Source organism: Solanum pennellii, chromosome 1 (assembly GCF_001406875.1).
Source record: "Solanum pennellii chromosome 1, SPENNV200".
In the NCBI taxonomy this organism is placed as follows: domain Eukaryota; kingdom Viridiplantae; phylum Streptophyta; class Magnoliopsida; order Solanales; family Solanaceae; genus Solanum; species Solanum pennellii.
In genome coordinates this window covers 8,888,642-8,916,157 of record NC_028637.1, presented here as the reverse complement: position 1 = coordinate 8,916,157, position 27,516 = coordinate 8,888,642, and the positions used below count along the sequence as shown (strand labels likewise).

The following is a 27,516-nucleotide window of genomic DNA, read 5'->3' as shown; positions in this document are numbered from 1 at the left end:
CACTTTACTACTCTTATAGTGAATCATATATTATATTAGGGTAGAAGATAAATTGTGGAAGAACAGAAAATGGCGTGAAACAAAAACCAAAAGCTCTGGAAAAAAAATTGATTGCACTGTCAGGTAACCTAAGTTACGCTTCTAATTTTATTTACATATAATTGTCGCTTGGAGTATATAATTAAGGCTTGGTAAATAGATAACACTTAACAACATAGTGGTAGGTTGAGAAGAGATTTGAATGGGAAAAATAAAGCTCTGGAAAAAAAATTGATTGCAGTGTCAGGTACCCTAAGTTACGTTTCTAATTTTATTTACATATAATTGTCGCTTGGTGTCTATATAATTAAGTCTTGGTAAATAGATAACACTTAACAACATAGTGGTAGGTTGAGAAGAGATTTGAATTGGGAAAAGATGCATCTGTACGACATGGTTATCAATTGAATGTGTTGTTATTTATTAGTTGGTAAATTAATTAAGGGATAATGTTAAGCCAGTGATTAGAGATATAGGATAAATTTATATATGAGAAATTGGAATACGGTTCCTTTATGATTCTCTTCTTTAATGAACGCATGCGGCTAATGTATGTGAGTAACATAACTTGGGGTTGTAATTATTCGTGAGTTATTACAATATTGAGTTATGTCATATTAGTTTTATTACTAGTACCGTGTGGATTGTGGAAGGAAATTACATAAATTGAATTGGAACAGTTAGAAACTAAGCAATGATGTAGTTGAACTTTGAGATAATAATGCAATTGTTTAAAATGAATTGCAGGTGAATTAATAATATAAATTGATTATTGTGACTTTTGGCAGACAAATTGGTATCTTCAGTTATTGGCCGTGGTATGTTAATAACTAGATGGAATTTTACAATTATTATGTTATGTTTGGGAGTGGAAGGAATTTGATAATTGAATGTTATTAAAGTTATGCTAATTTGAGGAATTAAGATTTACTCTTAGGCTTGATTTTTCGCAAATTAATTATAGAATCGGGTGAATGTTTGGGTCTACGATAGATATATAGTAACATGGGTGTCCATAGACTCATGAACTTACAAATTATGCATATATAATTGATGGATTGGTAAGGTTCAGAGGCATTAAGGAAAGGAAGAGTATTGGAGAAGTAGCTTGCTTGACAACGGTTTTTCGGTGGAGGTAGCTTATGGTTTACTCTATGTAATAGATAGATATTTTATAGTGATTGATATGCACTGAATGATATTGTGAAGTTTACTATATACTTGATTGTGAGGTTGTGTGTTTTGTGATTAGTCCGAAATCCTGTGACCGTGAAATTTATAATCATGAGCACTCTATATCGAAGTGATGCCTTGAATAAAGAAGACTTGATGAAATATTATTAATGAATGGAAAAATGGTGATAATAAATGATAAATTAATGGTATTATTTGATTGGAATGTCACGTTCTGACACGATATTGATCGGAGTGTCACATTCTGACACGGTATTATTGAATCGGAGTATCACGTTTCGACACGGTATTTTAGGATTGGAGTGTCATGTACCGATATGGTATAATTGGATCAGAGTGTCACGTTCCGACACGATAACATTAAAGGAAAAAGATACTTAATTAACTGAATGTATTCAGAGAACCATTTCCCAAACTAGTGTGGTGTGGAGGCATGAGTCCTCGTGTATGTGCTTGAATTTGTGATTGATTATAGACTTGTTTCAGTTTTCACTTGTTCATGTTGTTTGATGATTGTCACCTGTTAAGTTTCATCGTTTTTTTATACTATTATTCATTGTATATTAGTTTCTATTTTGGGTTGGCCGATGATACCTACTCATTACAAGTTGCTCAGTATTACTTGTGTTTTTTCTTTGTTTTCCTTTTAGGGAGTGCAGCGATTGTACCAATGACTTCAACTTGCCCTAAGCTCTAGCCAGTCTCCAACATATCAGGTTCTAGGGTGAGTTATTCATTCAAACTCTTATTGGATGCTCTAGGTCATGACATGATGTCCTATATTTTTAGACACATACAATTTTATTCTTTTATTTTGGTGTATTTGATACTCTTAGACTTAGTATTTGGAGATTAGATGTCCTTGATGTGATGACTTTCATATTTTGGGGATAATGTGTAATAAAGTTTAGAGGTTGATTTGATTGGTTACTTTAACAAGTTTTGAGCTTCCGCATATTATTGTTATTCGTAGTTGATTTATTGGTAATATGTTGGGTTTTAGATTTCTTGGTTCACCCACTTAGGAGGTTAAGTGTGGGTGTCACTCACGACTCGTTGTGGCTCATTACAAACTTTGTATCAGAGCCTTAGGTTCGGTAATCTCATCACAAACGGACAAATCTAGTAGAGTCTTGCGGAACGGTATGGGAACTCCTTTACTTTTCTTCGAGAGACTATAGGACTTTAGGAAAACTTCATTCCTTCTATCTTTCGTGCTACTACCTTAATCTAATTCGTATATGTTGGGGTTTAGATTCCTCGGTTCATCCAGTTAGGAGGTTAAGTGTGGGTGCCACTCACGACTCATTTTAAATCGTGCCAAATAAATATGTCAATTACTACTTCTCTATTTATTATTATGCTTAAATGTTTGAAAAATTATTCACACTTGTCATTACTCTTTGTTAAAAAAAATAATTTAAAGTCTCAATATTTACTACTTTAATATTTCAAGATATTTTTCTTTTTCTTTTCCTCTTTCACTTTTGTTCAACACAATGGAATAGTATAAAAAGAGAAGAAGTTGATTTACTTGCTTTTCTAATAAAACTAACACACCCAACAAATGTTGAATAGTTCATGAGATTTTCTTTTGTCTTCATTATTTTTTTTCCTTCTTTTATTTATTTAAAAATTCTTATCTCATAACTTATACCTAATTGAACTTTTATTTTAATAAAAATCATTAACTCTTTTTCTTTATATTTTTATTCATAACCCTCAACTATTTAATTTTAAAATTTAAGATACCTATGATATTAATTTCTTCAATTTTGTCTATATAAATTCGTATTTTGTTTTCATTAGATTCCTAGTCAAGATTATTATTTTTATTTCATATTTGAAATAGTGATATTCTATGTTATTGTTATAGTGTAAGATTTTATACTTTAGTTTGACTCCACGAAAAGGCTCTTGGATATGGATAGAAGGGGTGCCTAATAAAAGATCCAAAAATTTGCATCGATTATATGATTTCTTGTCATCTTTGTTTTCGTAGATAAGGACTTGACAAAACATTATTGTTATTTTTCTCTTTTTACTTACTATTTCACATATTCTCTCTCTCTATCTTAAAATTTACGTTCTTATAAGTTTTTTAATTTATTAGATTACATTTTCGTTTAGGCTCAAATTAGTCATTTATAACTTCGGCAGAACATAACTAACTACGCTATATACGTTTAAATTATATTACTCATGACTCAAAAAATGCATATGAAGCATTGTTTCCAAAGATTTTCCTTTTCTTCTTGTGTAAATGAATTGTCCCGGCTCTCGAGAGGTAGAATACTATGATATTCCTGAGATATTCTTATAAGCCTATCACGTAATTAATCAAAGAACTCTATAAGAATGTAAAATATAAAAGAAAAAAAAGATTATCTTGAATAGAGTTCTTACATATGTATCTTGAGCACGTGGCTCAACCCATCTTTCTTCTTCTCCGGGATTCTTACTGTAACCTTGAACATCTCTTCTACAGCTACCGGCCTGCACAACTCTTTTCCTGTCAAATAACATTAATAGAATTTAATCTCCAAAAACTACTTATCAAAAAAGAAAAAAATATATTTTTTACAAAATTAAGAAAGTATACCATTCTTTCCTTCCTAGTATTTAGGGTAATAGCTCCACCAGTGTGCAAAGAGCCTCCCTTTTCTGATGCGCGAGACATTTTCCCAATCTCACTCCTCTTTTTTAAATTTTTTATCAATACCCAATGTTCCATTAATAGATCCCATCGATCCGGTACCTGAAAATTAGGAATTATATTTTTTTCGACATTCAATAAATGTGCTAGAAAGAAACTTTGAATCTCTTGAAGTTCGCTTGAACTTCTTCCTCATGTTCGGAAGCCCATACATAATATTTCTGTAATGAAAAATAACTTAATATTTATTGTTCAAAAGAATAGTGAATTTAAATGTATATGACGTGAACTTAATTGATAAACATTCTTACCTTAATTTCATTGAACATCGGCCCCATGTTGTTAATTGGAATCGAACCCCAAGTTGGGTACACACGATTATAGTGAGTGCCGATGCATTTTAAAATAATCTTTGTCATGCCAACATCCGGACATAAGCTGAATATGAGTTCATTGACAAAGAATAATAAACAAAAAATAATCAATCAATTAATTAAAATACAAATAGACAAATGAAAGATGAAACATAATCAAATCATACTTATATCCTAATGGCTCGATGACAAGTCTCCGAGAATTGTCTCTATCGCTTTGATGATGACAACGTGCATTTGAGTACTGTGTGGTGGGAGTATTAATCTCCGAGCCATTGGATTCAAGATGAAGATTGGAAATTCCAACTGATCCACTATTATTATTCAAATTATTGCACTGACTAGCACTAGCTGATGGTATGGTAGAATCACAACCAAGATGGGAATAGCCCTACAATGTTTGGTAACCTGATCTAGGTACCACAGTAGGTGTATATATAGTATAACCAGATTGGGAATCCACATGAGTAGAGGCATTATGTGCCTGGTGTGCCGAGTGAGTAGCTAAACTGAGGCTTGTTTAAAAATAATAACTCTAGAGGGCTCATCAGATATCACGACCCCAGTGGACCTTCTCATAGCATTGGCTTTGGATTTCTTTTTTTGATTAGCTAACATTTTTTATTTACTCTTGTCTTTATCTACCATCTATATCAATTGAATATAAAGATTAAAAAAGAATAGTACAAAATAATGTCATAATGTCGAACAAATATATCAAACAAAGTTATCATAACATAAGAGTTTAATCCAAATAGTCTTTAACAATGTCGAACAAACATTAATATTAAAATATAAAGTATACTCAAATGTGAACAGATAAAATCTACCAACTAAACATAAAAATTGTTCTTCATCCTCTTTGCATATTTATTCATCATCTATCCATTCACTTGCATCATCTTCGGAAGTTTCCTCTTTATCTATCAATTCATCTTCTTCAAAAGTTTCCTCCTCATCCTCCTCCAAATTTGTTGGCATATCTAAATCTTCTCTATTAACTTCTTCTAAAAAGTAATAAGAATGTTCCAAATTTATTTCTAACTTAGCATCCACCACTTGATGAACACTTGATATTTCATTTTGATATGCAATGTCATGACCCGAATTCTGGAATCCGAATCGCAACCGCGTCGTTGACCTCTCAGAGGTCGCAGACAAGCCTTATCTTGCATTCATCAAATTCATATGGCTAATTTTGTGGAAAATTTAAAGCTTTTAAGCGTATGAAGTATACATAGAAATCATATAGTTATTCGTGAATTCATCATATAACAGTCTCAACATAAAGAAACAACCATCAAACAATTGAAGAATCAATTCAAAACTGAAGATGAATATATCATAAATAGTTTTCCAAACATGCCTTATGACAATGCTTGGAATAAATGTATGAAATAAGCGCTAGGGACAACATCCACTAGCTATGTCTAAAACTAAGGCTATACAAAAATTGTAGCATCCTCAAAATAAACAGGACCTACCAGTTAGTCTTGAGAAACACTGATGTCCAAACCGTTAAAAGAGTCGTCAATCTGTCCCTTAACCTACATCTATAAAATATTAAATAGTAGGGGTTAGTACACAACTTGTACTAAGTATGGGTGTATGCGCACATACATATAAGCCTATGCATGATCAAAGAATACTCTTCCTAAACAACATGCTATTTTAGGAAATCCTAGTGACTAGACTTTCCTAAATCGTTAGATGTGAATTGTGGTATGAATATGATGTATTTTAATGCATTCAAAGCACACAAATCATTTTCTATATGATTACAAAACATTAGTATTATCCACATAATTTTTGAACAACTGGGGCGAAGATTTGAGATTTTGATCCTCTTAAGACGAGAGCTCGTCTTTGTACACTTAGATTATTTTTCAGTCTTTTTCTTCTTGTTGTTGTGCAGTTCAATAATTCTTTTGGTCTTATCTTTTACTTACAAGTACAGTGATTCATTGTAGTCCAATACCCACAATGAATCGATATAAGTAATCCAAGGACTAAGGAATGATTTATGTACCTTATAGTGAGTCATTCTTTACACTATATATTGATTACCTTTCATAAGCATTTCTCTATTGATCATGCCATTGATTTCATTACTTTAATGTTTTATAGATAATACATTTCATATACACGAGATTTTGAAATCGTTGATGTACAGTAAGACATCTCAAGCCAAGGCCCAACATATGGGACCTCAACTCGAGGGCCTTCTTTAGCAAACAAAGAGTCTGCTTCATTCGTTTATTCGTACTTCACATTATCATTTCATTCATTCGTAGGCTGATGTAAACACCAGTTATACCAACGATGAATTTTAATACTCTCATCGGGATCATGAATTTCAATGACCAAGAATGACCTAATGTCATTTCTTGAATCTGATTTCACCTCCTGATTGTCTTGCTCAAACACCTTCAGTATCGTTCATTTCATTATCTTTCATACTTTGAGGAACTCCAACCTTAACCGATAGATCATGTGAGCATCATGAAATCCAGTGTCTACCCCACACCGAAAATAGGTGGAATCACCGGCCAAAGTGACCCAAAACATGCTAGCGTAAATGAGAATTGAACCCCTCCAGATCCCTATATTGGCAGTATAGGTTCGAATACTAGGATATATAAGGAGACCCATACCCGGCATGCCGAACAGTCTCATCTCATGAGAGTTATGCTAACCTCCGCCCTTTCCAAAAGAAGGCATCACCGTTCATAGAAAGCCTATCGGTGCTTAGTATAAAGTTCTATTTCATTAAACTCATACGTCATGGAAGTTGGCTTCTACAATAAGGACATCATAGCTCAATAGATGATTTCTCATCTCATCATTAATATTAAGTATACATCAGTCTCAATACTTTCATTAGAGTTTACATAGAGACTGGTCTCTTCATTAGCTTTACACTCTCATAGGTGAGTACGTTTTGGTAACATTTACTTTAGGCTTATTTGAGATTGCTCTCATCTTTAACATTTGTCTCTTATCATAGTGTCACCATATTCATTAGCATTAGCACATTTTCTTTTCATAATTACTCATCCCTTTAACGTGAATGTCCATTTCATCATCTTTTAGTGTTGACTCAAGCATTATAGAGGCTTGCTTCTAGATTGAAATCTACTTAGTCTATTGATGACTGGACGTCCTTACTTTACAATGATTAAATGTGAAATTTTTAGTCATATCATCCTTAATTTACATTGATGAATGTGAATTGTCCTTACATATCATTCGTGAGTATTCTTTTAACAAATTAGCTTTGGTGCAAGTAAGACTTGTCTACCTTCCTTTAACACCCCATTCTGGTCACTTACTTAATTTAGACCCCTTTAATTATATTATAACTCACATTACTTACTTACATTAGTGTCGTAGCTTCATATCGCCGTTTATGGAGGATGAGCACTTCATTCAATGAGTTTCATGTGTTCATAGCTCATTCTTGTGGAGCATGTTGGGAGTTGTCCGAATGAATGTCATGCCCTTGGTTATGGATTCATTGATATTACATTAGAAGTACTTAATATATATTTGATACTCTTACTAAATAAGAATTGGTATATGATTAGTATTTACTCAAGATTGGGATGGTAGACAAGCAAATTCATCCTTTTTGGCATAAGCCAATTTTTTACGTGTGTTCATAATTAAATTGCCATATGTATGAAACCTTAGCCAATATTTTAATCATTTCAATTAGTTCCTAGCCATTAGCATATATTCATTTTGACCAAATAGAGTTAGCCAACTTTATTGGAACCAGATAGCCAATTCATTCAAGATAGTATTTCATAGATGTCTTCGAGTCTATTCTTAGTTTATGGATTTTAGTGTAACGTTTTAAGAACATATTGGACAACATTATATTAACCATTTTATGGATATAAAATATTCATAAAATCACAACAACAGGAAGTCAACATTCAGCCAAAGACACATATTCAGTTAACACATCACGGACTTAACTTAGCATATTATCGATCCTTAAATATCATGATAAGATTAATTTTACGCAATTACAAGTACATAAGTTCATTCGATACTCATCATTCAATAACAATACATGTTAATAACATCCAGCACCACATACCAACAACATGATTTCTAACCTATTCAACACTGAAATTGTAACAAGGATACTAGGGAAAGGAGTTCGACAAGAATGACAGGAAACAACCTTAGTTTTCAAGATCTTTGAATTGTTCGAATGAAAGTTCTCTTGGAGAAAGAATTCCAGGAGATAAACCCATACCTTAAGTAAAACTTAATCTATGAATACCACGTTGAACGAACCTTGAAGAAACCATAAAAATCGTCTAAGAAATTTTCTGTTTTTTCTTGTGTTTTGTTCACTGTTTTTCTCACGCTTGTTTTCTGGTTTTAGTCATGTATTTTTTTGAGTTTGAACGTAGTTTTTAGGTTAAGTAGCTGACCTTGACTTGTTCAACTTAGGGATTAGTAAGTTAATTAAATAAATTAATTAACAAATTACTAAAAAAACCCTCCTAAATTGACTAAACATAGGAGAACATAACACTTAGGCAAATACGAAAATTGGTGTTGACTATGGTTTTGGTAAACATTTTGACTTTATATTAATCAATTAAATCGTTAATTTAATTAATTTAGGTACCTGGGGTAAGTACTAAAGTACACTCAAGTCATTTGAACAAAAATTAAACCTTTTAAATATACTAGGTTAAGTACTTGGATGTTTCTTGAGTTGTACTAGGTTAGTGTAAGAATTTCAGTTTGACCCCTTTAATTAAATTAATTAAATGGATAATTTGATTAATTAAGTGAACTAGGGTAATTAATAAAGTGACCTTATGTCGTTATAACCATAACTAATCATTTAAACCATCCTAGGTTAGGTACAAGGTTGTCTTTTTATTGTTTTAACCGAAATCTGGAAATTGTTTTGTGATTTCATTTTGGCCCTTTAAATTAATTAATTATGTTGCTAAGTTATTTAATTAAGTAGCCTAGGTTAATTACTAAAGTACCCTTAAGTCGGTAGGATCTTAACTAACTCTTTGGACCATCCTAGGTTAGGTACTAGGTTGTCCCTTTCTTGTCTTAACCGAAATCTGAAAATTTCCTTTTTATTTTCGGTTTTGGCCCTTTTAAATTAATTTATTAATTTACTAAATTAATTAATTAGGTAACGGAGGGGATTTGCTAAAGTACCCCTAAGTTTTTAGGACCATAACTAACCTTTTGGACCATACTAGGTTAGGTACTAGATTGTCTCTTTAACTAGTACTAGGTTAGTGTCAACCCGATTTTGGTCCTAGGTTGTCGGGTGCACGAATGGGTTCAATTCGGTTAGTCCTAGATTAGTTAGCTATTTGGGGCAGTAAGTTAGAGTCTAAAATTTTTTAGGAAGTTAGGCCCCACATGGAGTGGTCCGTTGTGCACGTTTTTGTCCCCTTAACTACCCTAACCGAATTCGGTTAGGGTGGTCCCCTCCTTTCGTGCTTCTTCATATGTCTTGCACATGTGCTTGCACATGGGTTGGTTGTTCTTTCCTTACTAACTAATAATTTATGGTTCCTTTGGGAATGTTTACTTATTTTCCCAAGGACCCTCACTATGTCCTTTGGCACTACTTAATTTACATGATCATTTTAAATGGTCATGTGGAATGGTACTAGGCTTGACACTTGGATGCCTAGTACTTTGTATGAAACTATCCATAACAGATTTTCTTTTAGCTTAGGGTCTTCATTGCAGGTACACTTATTGATCATCAATCTTGGATTGGGGTATGACAACCTAAATAGTATATTTCTTATTTGTATATAGAAAATTTGCTAATATCCCTTAGCCAATTTTTATACTATGCCCAATATTTCTCAACATTGGGCATTGGGGTGCCTATGTACCCCTAATAGGCTATCCTAAGGGCATACTGGCTTTTTATTAGACATATAATTTTCCAGAATGTTTCATGCAACATCCAATTCATTCTTAACTTTTACTCGCCCCATCGGTTTTGTTCTGATTACAACCCACCAATCAGACTTATCCCTACACTAAGGATAAGGATCACAATACATTTGTTTAGCATTCTGTGCAATAATAAAAGGATCATAAGCCTCATACTTCGTAGTGTGCTTGACTTCAATGATATTATGTTGCTTAAGCTCCCTCGTACCTCTTGAAGTTTGGTCAAACCACTTGTATAGGGAAAGTACTATTTGTTTGATTGTCCAATCTGAATACTCCAACTCTAAAATCTCACGTAGGACGCCAAAATAATCAACATTCTCATTTTGATTTCCATCATCACCTTTAACCCAAACACCACTATAATTTCTAAGTTATCACACTCATTTACTTCAGATAATTGAATTGTGGAAGCTTCTTAAATCTCCATTTCACGTGCTTCTTCAATTTCCAATTCATCACCATCATCTAAAAAATTACTGTCATCAATTTTGAATGAATTTTGTTGCACATTCTATAAATAGTGTTTTTCTTGATGCGCTCGTCACAGTGAAATAACAAGCTCATCGTGAGACAGAGCTGGAGCTAACTTTAAAATAAACTTGTAATGATAAGGAAGCTTTTGGCTGTAATTTTTACATATGTTGTACTTCTATGCGTTATTCTTCCAACGGAAAAGGAATCACATTATTTCGAGCCTCCTACGTCGAGTTATTGATTTTTTCCCAAAGTTGCTCAAAGCTAAAGAATCGAGCGAGGCAGAATTTGAGCAGACTTATAAAAATAAATCTACACTAATCTAGAGATTTGTTGGCCTGGAATTTTACATATGTTAAATTTCTAAGAGTTATGCTTCCAATTATAGGAGAACCACATGATTTTACACTCTCATATAGAGTTGTTGGTTTTGTACTGTAGGTGCTCAAAGTTGAAAAGTTGATCAAGGCAAAATTCAAGCTAACTTTGGAGTAGTAGGCGTATTATCCCTGAAATCTTTCAGTCACGAGTTTTCTACATACATTGAATTTGTGTGAGTTATATTTCTAATGAAATGAAACACTCGTCATTTGAGTGTTCCTACTACTAGTTAGTGAATTACAAACATAAGAGCTTAAAGATGAAATCTTAGAGGAAGTATTTCGGCATAAAAGAGCAAGTTACAAATCACACGACAAGCATTTGAAATACAGAAATGAAAGAAGGATTTGAGAAGAAAAAAGACAACACATTGATTCATTCAATAAGGATTTTCACTACATCATAGCAATGTTCTAGAAAACAAACAAAAAATAACACAATAGAACAACTAAATAAAAGAGAATATCCTTATAGAGGAAGAAGACAAAAGGAAAAAGCTCATGAGTAAGAATTTCTCAGCCTTCTTCTTTAGATTAGCTAGTTCTTTTATTTTTGTTTTCGACGAGGAAATGATTTTCTCGATGGCATGAATTTCATCTTCACGGTTAGTGATAGTCCCTTAATTTTCAGACAGCCTCTTTTGATGATCCTTAATAAGTGAGATGGTTTTCTTCTTATTTGAAGTCCACAATTTAAACTACTTTTCAACTCTTGTATGGACTTTTTGAAGCTCTTCCATGTGTTTGTCCATATTCACTTTCTCCTCATTTGTGGTATCAACACATTGTTGTGCAGTAGAAAGAAACTCTTGATAAGAATCCCATGTTATCTTTTGAGAAGTGGACTGCCTCGCATCTTAGTAATCTCCATATTTTTTAAATAAATCTTCAAGCAAAACCCCCAAAGGAGAAAGGTTGATGGTGTTAACTTCTCGAGTACCTATAAGAATCAAGGCAACACCTGCCTCCAACTCTCTGTGGTTCTCTGAAAATTCAACAGAGAATTGAGTAATGCACTCACATAAGGTACGCCACATTCCAGAAATGTAAGATCATTTGAAGCTGGAAATAGTCTTTTGTGGTTCAAAATTTGAGGCAATTCTCAGCAAAGGGTGGACCAAATCCTTGGTAAGATCTGAACATCAAATTTGAGAGGTTTCAACAACCTCCACAATAGTAGTTGAGATATTTTTAGAAGTTTCAACCTTTTTATTAAAAGAGTCCATCGGCTTTGTTGGTTGAATCTCATGGACGGCTTAACTCTTAACTTCAACAAGAGGGAGGAGAGAGTTAAAGATTGTGATATAATATTCAAATACATTCACACCTCTAGTGATGTCCCCAAGACCCTACTGCATAATTAAAAAAACGGAATTAATATCTAATAAAGAAAAGGGGCAGACAAGTTTAGATAAATATTCAACAGGTGACTTTTACCTGTTGTGCAACTTCGGTCAGGGGCATTGTAGAACCAGCAACACCATCTTAAAAGATCACAATATCAATACTAATAAAATCCAATTCAGCGAACTTGCATTGTTGAGTTTTCAAGTCCTTAGGCTTTTTCTTCAAACATTTCCATTGTAGCTCTTGGCTAACAGTTCTCTCATTGGAGCTAGAGGCTGCAGTAGTACTAATGTCAATCTCATAAAGAGAAATATACATTATTGATGTGTTGCCACAAGATGGTGCAATGTCGAGTGACTTTACAACACCTTTGCCCGAAGAGATGGAATGTTTCTTCCTCTTGTGAGTTACGTCGTTCACCTCTTTATCAATGTTGTTGATAGACTTGGGAGTATGTAAAGGTCCCTTAGTTCCGTTATCCACATGTGCAGTCTTTTTCTTCGAGCTTATATCTTGGAAACAACTCTGACGGATTGTGGAGGAACATTTGGCGTCGCTTTGGACATTAAAGAATCAATAATATTTTCTTGAAGTTGATCTCCTTTGGCCGGTAAAGAAGCATCATCCTTTTTTGGACCTCTCAAAATTATGTAGGTACTTCATCTCAGCAGAATCCCTCGATGGGTTGGCCACTAATCTTAATACTCATGAGTCATTAAAGACCCCTTAGTGGAAGGACGCATTGTTATGATGAGCTTCTAAGATGAATACATCAATCCCGTAGTTGCACCAAAGCTAGCAGCAAACCATCATAATGGTGTTCTATGAGTGCACTGGGAGCGTCTTTGTTTTACTCAAAAAAACGACTAGGTTTTCAAAAAATCGATTAAACCTATGATTTAAGATAAATCGAATTACCAAAAGAAAAAGAGTCGCTACTTATTTTTTTAATAAAAATCAATAAAAAAAAACATAAGTTTTCAAAAGGATCTAACAAAATAAAAATCAAATTTAAAATATAAGGGTTCGAAGTTTAATATACATTTCGAGAAGGTGTTAGGTCCTCGGTATGTACATTGAACTTCAAACCCTTATAGTTTCAAATTGATTTTTATCTGTTGATATCCTTTTGGAAACTTATGTTCTTTTCTTGATTTTTATTAAAAAATTAAGTGGCAACTCTTTTTCTTTTGGAATTTCGATTTATCTTAAATCATAAGTTCAATAATTTTTTCGAAAACCTAGTATCTTTTTTAGTAAAGCAAAAATGGAGACTATGCTAGGAGAAGAACAAAGTAGAGGGATCGGGGTGGGTTGGTTTGCTGTTGTATTGTATTGTTTGTTGTTTTGTTGGGCTGTAACTTTAGTATAGTTGGCTTCTAATGGATATTAAATTGTTGTTGTATGGAGCAAATAGTTGGTCCTCGACTGTGAGCTGATTTTACTCTCAAAGTTCAGTCAAAAGCTTGAAAGAAAAAGGTTTAAGAGTTGAATTAAAAATTGGCTAGAATTGAATTTAGAGTTGGATACACGAATTATGATTATAGCCATTCGAAATTACAAAATATAGCCGAATTGAATTAATTGGTGAATTTGACTAAAAGTTAAATAAGACGAACTGATAAAAATCAATTAACAACTTTCTCAATCTGAAAAAAAAAATAATTAACTTGATTAAAAACTAATTAACCTAAAATATATAGACTATTGAATAATTAAAATAATTAACAAAATATTTAATTAAAACCAAATCTTTCTAGACAATTTCCTAATATTTATCAAATAAACTAATTACATAGAAAATGTTTTTGTTATTAAAAATTATAAGAGAGACCAAAAGTACCCCAAATACATGGAAAAGATTTTAAACTTTATAAAAATTAATTATTTGAACTTGTTTGGAATTTAAGAAGTTCAATGATAAATTTATATTGTCGAGGGCCAAAATTGGTTGTCAACAATTGTGCCTCGTTTTAGTTGGATTAATGAAAGAAATCTGAGGCAAATGAAATTGAAGAATCCAATTTTGACCGACCACATCTTCATCTTTTTAAAAAGGATTTTGTACGGACTTTAGGAATTATGGACGAACCCCAGAATTGGATTTCCTTAATATATCAAGCTCTATGAGAATTCAAGCCACGTGCAGTTTGATACACTTAATTTGATGCACGATTTTTAAAGAATTCAAAAGCCACCCAATACCGAATTATGAAGGGACCGAAATACTTAAGAATAAGATTTAAGAGAAAATATTAGAATACAACTGAGCATTCAACATTGAGTCCACCTACATATCCTTAAACTCAAGGGATCAGACTGCTTGTAGTTCGACTCGATCGGTTGAAAAGGAAAACTAGTATGCAAGATAACCTTTGGTTTTGGAAGAGTGACAAATAAGTTGAGTATGAAAAATATCTTTGCAACCTTTTATACATGAATATGGAGATCTTCACATCTATAAGTAAGAACTTACACAGACATAATTCCAATATTCTTGTGAATTATCAGTCGGAATGGAATGTTGCTTCCGGTGAACACCAAAAAATTTCAGGAGGCACACGTAAACTGATAATCATAAGAAAAACTCACATTCCTTCTAGTAGGGGTATGGTTTGTTTGTGGTGAAAGTCGCTCCTGAGCTCGCGTCCTATGAGTTCAGCACTCCTCGTCAAACTATATCCCAGTTCGTTGCTAAGAAAAAATTTCACATTGTGCTGCATCCTTTGAGAACTCATCCTCTTAGGATGCTGTAGAAAAAGACTCAGAGAACTCATTAACATAAAATTTAATTCAAATGGAGAGATAGCATTTTTTACCATATTGACACGTAGTTGTTCTCCTTGAGCATTTGACTTTAGCTTTTTTTCAGTTTGATGTAAACCAATTAGGGCTGGTATTTTATTATTTGTTATGTAATCTTCAATGTACTCTTTTTTTATGTCGAAGTAATAAGAAATAGGCTGATGTAATAATGGCTCTTTTGATGACGTTCATGCAATTTAAAATTATGATGATGATTCTTCATTAGTAAGATAATGATAGTCCATTGGTCGGGTGATGTTGATCCATTGGTAGGATAATATTTCTACATAATAGGATGATGATGATACTCCATCGATAGTATGATGATGCTACTGAAGATTCTTTGGTAGGATAATGTTGATTTATTGGTATTATAATATTGATGATATCTTGATAGGATAATGTGGTAGGATGATAATAATGATCCATCGGCAGGATGATGATGGTGGTTCTCCATTGATAGGATAAATGATTCTTCATTTATATAATGATGATTATGCTTCATCGATAGGATGATGATGTTGATGCTCCATTAACAGGATAAATGAGTCAATATTCATAGTATGACAATAATGATAGGTGATGATGTTGATACATCAATAGGGTGATCATGATGCTGAAGATTATTCGGTAGGATAACACTAATGATCCATTGATAGGATAATGTAGATCAATTGGTAGGATAGTGATGATTCATGATAGGATAATGATACTAAATATCCGTCGGTGGGAATATGTTATCCATAGGTAGTATAACAATATGATCTATTTGTAGGATAATGCTAATGAATATCCGTCAGTGGGATGATATTGATCCATAGGTAGGATAATGCTAATCCATTGGTAGTATAATGATAATGAAGATATGTCTGTGGGATGATCTTGTACCATTGGTGGGATAATGTTGATGATTCATTGGTAGGATAATGCTAATTGATTGGTAGGATAATGAAAATTAATATCCTTCTGTTGGATGACGTTGATGAAGATAAAGGTCTATTGGTAGGGTAATATTGATTCATTAGTAGGATAATGTAGGATAATATTGATCCATTGGTAGGATAATGTTGATGGTGATGATAAAGATCCATCGGTAAGATGATGTTGATAAAGATGATAAAGGTTCGTCGATAAGATGATGCTTATTCATTGATAGGAGGATGCATATCGATACCGGGCGAAGATGATGCTTCACTGAGAAACATAGGTGATCTTCTAGGTATCTTTTAAGTGGTAGTATTGTCTCAGTCGACAATATAAATGAAAAATGACCCTCAGAGTAGTGGTATCATCTCATTCAATAATACGACATAAATGACTCTCCAATAGTACTAGCATCATGTCTGATAATATGATGCAAATAACGTCCTTCAAGTATTTTTCATTAATATAAAAACAAAAAATGTCTTACCTCGGGGTTTTCATTTGTTCTATCTCTGACAATAGTTGCATGTTTATTATGGATTTCGCCTTGTTGGGAATAGAATGAAATAATGCTACTCATATTCCTAAATCTATAATCTAAGCAACAAAAAATATTTTCTACCTCTACAGAAAAAGTTAACAATTTTTTGGGATATCTTCAACCCTTTGTCTTCTCCATATTCATTGAACGGAGGAAAATGTTGCTTTTTAGGTAAATCTACGAACCTTCATCTACATAAAAAGTATTAGTTTAAAAATTAATTGATCTGTGTCGATCACTTCGATGCTTTCTCCTTGTCTTGTTATCTTCAGTTGATGTCTCTTATCCCTCTCTTCTAAATAGACAAGACAAACATTTTATGCAAAATATTTCAAACATATAGATAAAATCCTTAATAAAAAAGTTTTCAAAAAGTTGTAATTGAAAAATGTCACCGCCAAGTGTCATGACACGTGTCAGGCTTAAATAAACTTCCTTGGTCCGAACCTTTTGTATGTCCGGTAGCTTAATCTGGATAATTAAAAAAAACATAAATCTTGAAAAATTTCTGACATGGTTCTCCTGAATTTAATACAATCGGGATGTTTTGTAGTTGACACTTCAATCCAACGATGTGGGAGACTGTTGAAGTTGACTATGAACTTTAACGATGTCAGAGATCATTTGAAGTTAGTTTTAAACTTCTAATCATGCTTAATATATTCGAAATTTACTATAAAATCCTAAGGATGGTTGAAGAAATTTTTGACATCATCATAAAAATTTCTGTCCCATTTAGATGTCTTGGAGTATCTCAAACTGTTGATATATTACTTGTAGAATCTTTTAGACCCTCTCAAAAATTTTGTCTCAGTTGCAACTCTCAATGTGTCTTCAGTCTGGACTTATTGGGGAGATCCTATTTTTGAGAATTTTTGAGTCTCTCTCAAAAAAAACTTCCTAGTTAAGAAAAATATAAATCTTATGGAGATATGATCGAGCCATTGTGGCGCCTACGTATCCCGTTGAGGCAGGAATCAGGTCAAATGTAATCCCCCTTCGAGATTATAAAAAATTAGAATCTAAACTAAAGAAACGTCTGAGGCCGTCATAGGCCGCCTATGTATCTCATTCTTGAGAATTCAAGTCAGACGTAGTTCATTACCATGGGATAAGTTCTAAGGATAAACAATTACAAACGAATAAAGGCTATTACAGGAAAAGATAGAAATTGAGCTTTCAAACAAGATTTCTTTTGACAACACTCGAGTAGATTGAGGACTTGTGAGATCTAATGTTCATTCTCAACCATACAATGTCATCAAACAAATGTATTTTTTGCTGTGCTCACTAAGCAAACTAATAAGTTCTTACTCCTGTGCTTTTATAAGATATGCCCCAATTTTGATCTCTTTGACGCATTCATCATTTTTACAGATTCACTATTCCAATCTTTTATGAATTTTTTCAACTCTTTGTGACTTTGAACTGTCTAAATTCCTCAACCATGTGTTTGGGTACTATGATCTTCTCATTGTAGTCCTCAAACTAATCCGCATCTACACCATTTTATACATTCAGCTTATGACATGACACGACATTAATAGTTTTGAAAATATTTTCACTGAAATTATAGACAAATATTGTTAAATTGAAAATACAAAACAAGTAAACAAATTTTTGCAATAAAAGAGTTTTCATTTGAAATAAGAAAATAAGAAGTTTGACAAAAAGTCATTTTACCTTTTTTTCAAAATAATAGGAGGGAAACTAAAACATAGTGAGGCAAAACAGAATAAATGATTTGTTTCGAGCCTCATTCGGAACACCACCAAATTTTAGAAATAACATAGAACATTGTCTTTTCTACCAAGACGGGAAGGGAATCAAGAACAGAGTGGATGTCCAGTTAGGCATTTTCTCATTTGGCTCGCTGTCTAGTATGACTGGCGTCTCAATCATCTTTCAAGAATTATATCTCCCTCTTTGAACAAATTATTGATCCCTTCCCCTAGACTAGTTTTCATTGGAAAAGACTGATATGATTGATGAAATGATTTTGGAAAAAATTGATCAATCTTCTACTCATTATGACCCTCCTTTAGTACTGAAGCAAAAGCTTGATGAGGTGTTATGAACCCAAATTCAGATTTCTCTCTTTTGATTGGAGAGGCTACAACTTTCTCAAGATTTTCAAGGTCAGCTGAGATAATAACTTTATCCACATTCAAATCTTCTTAGACTTCAATCATATTTATTGTCACCCCTCCATGATTCTGCATGGGGTTACCGTTGACATTAGGTGTGGCAGTCTGAAGAGTGTCGACCTTTTTATCTACAAGTCTTGAATTTTATGTTTAAAGTTTATACAATCCTTTGTAATATGACCATCACCTCCAGAATGGTAAGCACAGTGAAGATCGATTCTATTAATCTTGAAGTTGACATCGATATTTTTGGATTAATTTTCTATATCAGGCCCGTTGATTTCAATCTCTCAAAATTTTGTGTTCGACTCTCAGCCGAAGAGTAAAGACTCTAGAAGGTGGGAAGTTATTTGATGGTAGTTTGGAGGATTTCAATGAGTTGGTGCTTGCGTTTGGAAATTTGAATATTGTGGAGCTCGGTAGCTAGGAAGGGTACTTTGATAGTATGGTGGTGGATTTTTGTAACTTGGTTGGATATTTGAACAATTAATTTGTATAGCTTGATAATATGAATGGGTATTTTGGTAATTTAGAGGTGGAGTTTGGTAATCAAGAGGTGGAATTTGGTAACTCGGTGGTGGAGTTTGGTAATTAGGAGATAGAATTATTTAACTCGATAGTGGAGTTTTACAATCTGATTGGGTATAACAAGATGGATATACACTTTGTGGAGCTCGAGGATAACCTTTGTAAGGTGAGTATTTTCTAATGTGTCCTTTTCCATCAGATGCGCAGGAAATAGAAGATGCATCCTCTCTTTTCTTTTTCAACAATCCTGAAGATTAAGTTGGGGGGGGGGGGCAACACGATCAATCTTTCTGGTTTTAAGCCCATCTTCGATAGCCTCACCTACCTTAAATATCTGCGCAAATTTTTCTCTAATGAGCAACATTATCCTATCATAATATTGTTGCTCCTAAATGCGTATGAACACTTCAATAGTCTCCCTCTCAGACATGGAGGGTCGGACGCAGCCGTCCTCCTTGCTCCACCTATACGCATATTCACGATAGCTTTCAGTGTATTTCTTCTTAATTCTAAAAGAATAGCGATCAAGAATGATCTCCACATTGTAGGCGAACNGGGGGGGGGGGAATCACGAGCAATCTTTCCGATTTTAAGCACATCTTCGATAGCCTCACCTACCTTAACTATCTCCGCAAATTTTTTTCTAATGCGAAACATTATCCTATCATAATATTGTCGCTCCTAAATGTGTATGAACACTTCCATAGTCTCCTTCTTAGACATGGAGGGTCGGACGCAGCCGGCCTCCTTCCTCCACCTATACCCATATTCACGATAGCTTTCAGTGGATTTCTTCTTAATTCTCAAAGAATAGCGATCAAGAATGATCTTCACATTGTAGGCAAATCATTCGATGAATTCTTTCGTTTGTGCATTCAAATAGACCATTGCTTTATCTTATGAGAGTCAAACCATTCTAACGCTTCTCCACTTGAACTTCAGCCAAAGTGCCTCATTAACAAGGTTTCATTCCTGCCAACTCCTACGAGTTGGTCAGAGTAGGCTCTCAGGTGCGCCAATGGATTTTCTATTTTCCAAAAGTGTCAAATTTTTGCATTTTGAACCCTTCTGGGAGACCGAGATTCGGATGGATGCACAAATACTCATAACTCAATCCATCGACTTCAGGAATATAGTACAACTCCTTCATGGCTTTCCTTATCTATTCTTTCATATTCATCTTGATTGCTTCTTCTTTTGACCTCCACACTCTCTTGTTCCTCATAGTGATCAAGCTCGGAAAAATTTGCATAAGGTTCATTTGGAATTGGAATTTGAAAAGTAGCATTTTGAGGCAATGGCTGAGTAATAGAGAGATTCTGGGTATTTTGAGTGACTTGGTAATTTTGGGGGAAAGTCTTGGGATTGTTATGTTTATTTTGGTGATGGGAGAAGGTTTGCGGATTGTTAACATTTTGATTTTTAGGGGGAGGGCAATTTTGCGGGTTAGCATGTTGATAAGGAGGAAGGTTTAAGGGGTGATAGTTTGAGGACAAGGTGGTGCTTGGTATGAATGAAGGCGTGATGGGGATTGGGATAGTTAAGTCAATGGTGGAAGGATTCTGAATAGGGTTGGAGGGTATGTTCTTTAATTGTTCCGCGCTTGAAGGAGGAAAGTGGAGGGGAGGTCTTTCATCTCTTGGAGTATTGAAAGCGAAAATTGGATTAGACGAATCTCGCATTCTTTGCATTTCGACCCTCATATCGGCATTCTGTTGCATTAAATACATAACAAATTCATTATTGATCATTAGCAGCGGGCTGAGCCACGACAACTTCAGTCAGACCAATCTGGTCATTATTATCACTTATTACTGTATTTCCATTTTGCAAACTTTGATCTGGGAAGGAATCTTTTGGGGGACTTAGATCTTTTGAAATACGGATGACCAACCAATCTTATTGACACAAATCAGTTCTAATTATCTGACAAAGAAAAATAACTCAAAGATAAATATGATAGTCTATGAAGATGACAAATAATACAAGACATCACACATATTACCACAAACACATTAAAGTTTCTTCACTTCAAGATAAACTAGCCCACGTGTTTAGAAAAAATGACTAAACAAACAGGAATTTATCCATTTGTTTTTGAGCTTAGTGAATCAGAGATGTCAACTTGAGTCGAGATAAGTCAATTCTATCTTTCACTGTCATATTTTTGAATGAAATGAAACTCTTCTCCTCGCACGAGTTGTCAAAGTTAAAATTTCTCCAAATGGGGATCGAACATTGAAAAGATACATAGGATCTCATGATGGAGAATTCAGGTACTATGTAGTTCGACCCTTGAATCTCTTTTCAATATGAGACGGCGAATCTTTTCAGATATTCAAGAGTAAGATTTGAGAAAAAAAGAAGCTCAATTTTCATATATATATATNTATATATATATATATATTACTTGGGGAAACTAAAACTCGAAGGATATTAGGACGCGCTTTTGATAGTAACTTTATATTTGTGCTTAAGGGATTCTAGAAAATTTCCAAAAAGAATACGTCAGAACATCTTCAAACAAAGCAACATATTCGCATAAGCAATTATAATACATAAGCAGTTATTGCACGTTTCAATAGATATGTGACCCTTTTATGCTAAGTGTAGACCTCAGGATGTGTACATCATTTGACACCCTCCGTTTCCCCCCAAAACCCAAATTTATACAATCTTTATAAGTTAGTTGAATGGAGATAGATAGTACGGAAATGAGATACAAATAATTAATCCCATACAGGGGTATCACCCTAAACTATGCTTCCGTGGAAGGTCTTTTAGATTTGATTTCTTCTCACCTCCGAATACCGACGCCTTTGGATGGAGTAGTGTCTTGTAACACTATTTCTTCTACTAAAATAGATTATAATCTACTTCTTACCCTCATGACAATGACTTTTCAGATGACGTATACATCCTTCAAATATAAACAAATAAATATGATCGTTCGTTTAGGCCGTGGGCCATTTTGTACTCAAGGTGGTCTCTCAAATGGGCGCAACACGCATTGAGAGTTTGGTCATCATAGGCTAATGCTTAGATTTGGATATGGATTCGTTCTACTCTAGGTTGACTAGAATTGGTTTAGAAATGATGATTACCAAGTCGAACAAACGACGGGGTGAAGACTAATAAATGACTTTGGATGAACACAAGTCAACTATTCGTTTTTTCACTTCCAAAGAATTTAACTTGTATTTTTTATGAAAGAAAGTCATGGTAAGTCACGTAACCGCCCTTTTTCCTAATGCAATCTACTTACCATTTGGCAGATTTGGATGTCATGAAATGCAATAGTTCATAATAAAATAAATGAACCAAATAATCAATTAAACACATATTGACAAACAAGTTAATTTTAAGGTTAGAACTATTCAATTCCCCAGCAGAGTCGCCATTCATAAAATAAAAGAAGGAAACAATGAGATAAGCTGGAATGATGAAGTACGAAATCAACAAAACTTGGACTAAAACGACAAACATTAAGCTCAATATTAAAACTAGATCATGAAGTCAAATAATAAATTTAAACATAGCATATTCAAGCTACCAAAACTCAAAACCTAACAAAGAGAACATTAAGCAAGGAGTTGAACAAGCAAAAAGATTGGCAACAATCTTAAAAAACTTGAATAGCTCATCCTCCAAAAGAATTGATCTTATTCAGCCAAAGAAAACATAGATATAAATAGTCGAAGTATCAAAAGGACCAGTCATATATAGCAGGCAAACGAAGAGGCAACAAAAAACAAAAAGGGCACCACTTATTTTATATCATGTTTAGCACACTAAAACAAAATCATAAGCGACAAAAATGAACAAGAAATGAGAAATGAAGGAAATACAGGGCAAGTAGATATATAAGAAAACTAAGACATCTTGAGAAACTTTCAATATTTGCAACTATGGCAACGATACAAAAACAACTCACAGTAAAGAGATTCAGGGAATTTAACAATGGAAAACTATGAAATTTCAAACATATAAAAGAGTGAGATTATTACTTTTTGCGGAGCAGCGAACGGGACAAAACGAACTGAACAACGAAACCTACACACCACAACAACAAGAATTTCGACATACTCCAAGGAACTCATGCAAGGGAATTTCAACGAAATTTTAACAACCCTAAAATTACTATGCTAAGTAATGCCTAATGTATCTAGAATGCCTAAGATTAGACCGGGTTCACACGACTTGTTGCGCGTAGAACTAGACCTCAGAGCCTATGCACTAGCCAATCCAACCAACATGGTGAGTTAATTGAGCTGGGAAAGGTGAGAACCAACAATGTAGGGTACCGGAATTGAAGAGATTCACCCGGATGAGTTTTACCGAACTTAAATGGGGTAATCTTAGGTTTGGAGGGTCAGGGGCAAAATGGTATTTTCCAAAATAGGGTTAGTATTGTAATTACACTAAATATTTAATTAATAAATTAACTAATTTAAAGAGGAGGGGAAATTAAGGTAGGGTTTGCCGAAATTGACTTTTTTCACAAGTTAGGCTTCACCCGGGTTTGAGCCTTGGTGGAAGCGACATTTAGTTGGATTAGTTGATGATTATAATCTGATTTTTTAGGGTCTTGGTGGTCATTTTGCATACCCTTTTAAAAAATCAGATTTTTAAACAATTAAGAGAAGTCTTAATTTGACTAAGTCTCCACCTAATCTCCTAATCCTAAGCTAACTCATTCTCACGTCTCTCTCTACTCTCACCTTAATTACACGGATCATTCATCAGTAAAAAGAACAACAAAAACAAGTTCTCTACGGATTGTGCTTGCTATTTCGGTTGTGACACGTTGGCTTAGTTGGGGGATTTTTGCAGCATGTAATAACACTTTGAACGTCTTCAGGTATGGGTTTTCTTCCCTCTTGGTCCCTTTCCCAAGAGACCCCTAAGGTTAAGACTATTCACAATCAAAAACTAAGGTTGTCCCCGTTGCATGCCCCTGTCATTAGATCCTTTTAATGATTCAAGTATGCGTTGATATGACTTATAGATGATTTTAGGGCTGGTTGTGATTACGTGTTTGAATGTGCATTCGGAATTACGTAGAAATGAAAGAAGTCTTTACGAAAATGTGTGATATGTTAACTTGTGGGTGCACGTATGTACTGTGATATTGGTCTCGGCTTGAAGCGTGGAATTCGACATGTGAAATTGTCGTATTTTGTGTGTATGAATATGTTAAAAACGTGATGTTCATATGAGTTCAAAGTTGTTGAATTGAATGAAAAATCTTGATTGAAAATAACCTTGAAAATGCACCTAAAGATCTCCCTAAAAACTACTCAAAATGTCATATTTTTGAACTGAAGGAGAATGAGAAAATGGACTATAGAAAGGTGATTAAATTCCTAAAAGTAACCATGAAAACTCACCTACAGATGCAATAGATGCTACACGAAAATTTGTCCTAAATCTAACATTTGAAAGTTGAGAAAATGGACTGCAAAAAGGGTGAACAAATTTTCAGCATTCCGGAAATTTGCTGTCGGCAGCTTACTGATAAAAATGCTGCTTTTAAAAATATTTTTTAATGGATGAGGTCAGTGGGGATTGAACCCAAGACCTCACCATATACAAGTTATAAAAAATTAAATAATAAAATTTTATAAGGGGGATTCGAAATGGGGTAAATCTCAAGTGAAAAGTTAGGAGAAAAATGGAAGAAAATGAAGTGAGGCGTGTGAGGTTCGAACCGACAACCTCTTGGATGGGTGAAGGAGAGAGAAGAAAAATGAAATAAAGAAATAATAAAATGAGGTATGCGGGAATCGAACCCATACATTTTCGACTGAATGAAGAGAATTAAGGAGAAAAATAAAATAGAGTTGAGGGGATTGATCCCACACCCTCTTAGTTTAAACGAAGGAATGAAGTAAAGAGAGAAAAAGAAAAGAATGTGGGCGTGGCGATTTGATCTTGGGTTCCCAACGCCAAAATGTTTAAGAAAAAAATCAAGAAAAGAAAGAAAGAAAGTGCAGGTGTGGGGAATGGATCTCGTACTCCCTTGCCAAGAAGTTTATGACAACGAAAATCATAAAGAAAGTTACTAAGTGTTATACAAGGGATTTGAAATAGGGTTCCCTTGCCCAATTCCGTATTGACACATAAGTCTTACGTGATTAAATAATTAATGCATGCTGCCTATAGAAATCAAAATTGAGACCTTGGCGTACTTAAAAGATGCATAAGTCTTGTACCACATAATACTGGGTAAGTATGAGTCACTTACACGAATTATGAATGAAGCCTCATGGCTTGTACGTATGGATCCATAAGTCTTGTGTACGTTTAAAAGTAAGTGAATCTAAGATGTATTTAATGAAATGATGTGAACCCATGAGGGTTAAGTAAGAATTTGAAACACACTAAAAGTCCAAGTAAATTGTCATATGACTAAATGAACATTTACGTTATAAGGTGAGTAATTATTTTATACTATGATGCTAATGAAAATAGTGACAACATGAAAAGAGGCTAGTACAAGTGACACAAGTTGCATCTACGCCTAAAAATCAATGTCACTAAATGAAATTTCTAAGAGATTATATTGATACTAAACTATGAATAAATAAAGAAAGAGTGGCTACATGAGGATAGGCTAGTACAACTGACACAAGTTGTATCTACGCCTAGATTCAATGTCCCTCAATGTAAACTCCAAGAAAACATATGTATGTTAAACGATGAACAAATAATGAAAGGTGAGTAAAGATGAAACAAAATGATGTTAAGAAAGAACAGGTGGCACCATAGTATGAGGCTAGTGCAAGTGAGACAAGCTGTAAATACGCCTATTTAAGGTCACCAAAAGTGCTCACCTAAAAGAGTGTTCAATATTAAGAGACAAGTCCCAATCACACTCTACATGTAAGTGTAAGGACAGTTCACACTTAATACGAAATGATGATTTGAGAAATCATCTAATGAACTATGATGCCATCATTGTGGAAGCAGCTTCTATGATGTGTGAGATGAAGGTAATGGAACTTTATACTGAGCACCGATAGGCTAGCTATGAGTTGTAATTCCTTCTTTCGGAAAGGAACAGGTTCCTGTAATTCTCATGAGATGAGACTGTTCGTCCAGACGGGTATGGGTCTCCCTAAATCTCCTAGTTATTGAACTATGCTGCCAACATAGGAACTAGCCAGTTCTTTCAACCTAAGCGAGATAGGAATGTTCTTGGTTTCACCTTGGCTAGTTACTCCACCTCTTTTTGGTGTGGGGAAGACACCGGATTTCATGATGCTCACATGATCTATGTCGGTTAAAATTGAAGTTCCTCAAAGTATGAAAGTTAATGAAATGAATGATACCAAAGGTGTTTGGATAGGATAATCAAAAGGTGAACTAGACTCAAGCAATGACACTAGGTCATTCTTGGTCATTGCACAGTAAACTCGATGAAAGTCTTAAACTACATCCTCGGTGCAGCTGGTGTTTACACTTGCCTATGATGAAGTACTTATGAATAAATGAAGCAGACTCTGTGTTTGCTAAAGAAGGCTCCCTAGTTGAGGTCACATATGTTGAGCCTTCATTTTGGGAAGTCCTAATGTTAAGTCCATCATTCGAAGGTCTCATGGCATATGAACGAATGAAATGTAATATGATATGTTCCATATGCAATATGTTATGTTGATATGTGCAATATGTTATGTGTTGTGTGCAATATGATACGTATGATGATTCTTGTTACTCTCACGGCATGACTTTCTTAATCCGATTTTGGCAAATCCACTGACTTGACTTTCCATAACTCATATCATTAGGAGAGAGCTTTTATAAATCATGCATGTCCATGGTGTATGATTGCATATACCGATACTTAGTACACATGTGTACTAATTCCATATATTTATCTACTTTTAGGTGCAGCTGCAGATGGACATAGGAGCTTTCGAGTCGACGCAGAAGTTACCCGGACGTGGAGATTTCATCCACATTTGGTAGGCCCTCATGCTTTTGAGTATGCTTACCGATTTATTCTAGCGTAGGCGTAGGCATGAGCATGTGGAGTGTGTTCCACTAGCATTTCTTTCGTATTTACTTTCAGACGTTGTATTGGTGCCATTTTGGCAACTCTATATTTATGACTATATCTTTCATTTGATTA

At 34.1% G+C, this 27,516-nt stretch overlaps 1 long non-coding RNA gene across 1 annotated transcript; it reads left to right on the top strand.

Moving 5' to 3' along the window:
• On the top strand, nt 1-27,516 carry LOC107030821. Its single transcript, XR_001458152.2, has 3 exons — nt 1-123; nt 1,884-1,957; nt 27,273-27,516. It is a non-coding gene; the product is annotated as an uncharacterized LOC107030821 (long non-coding RNA).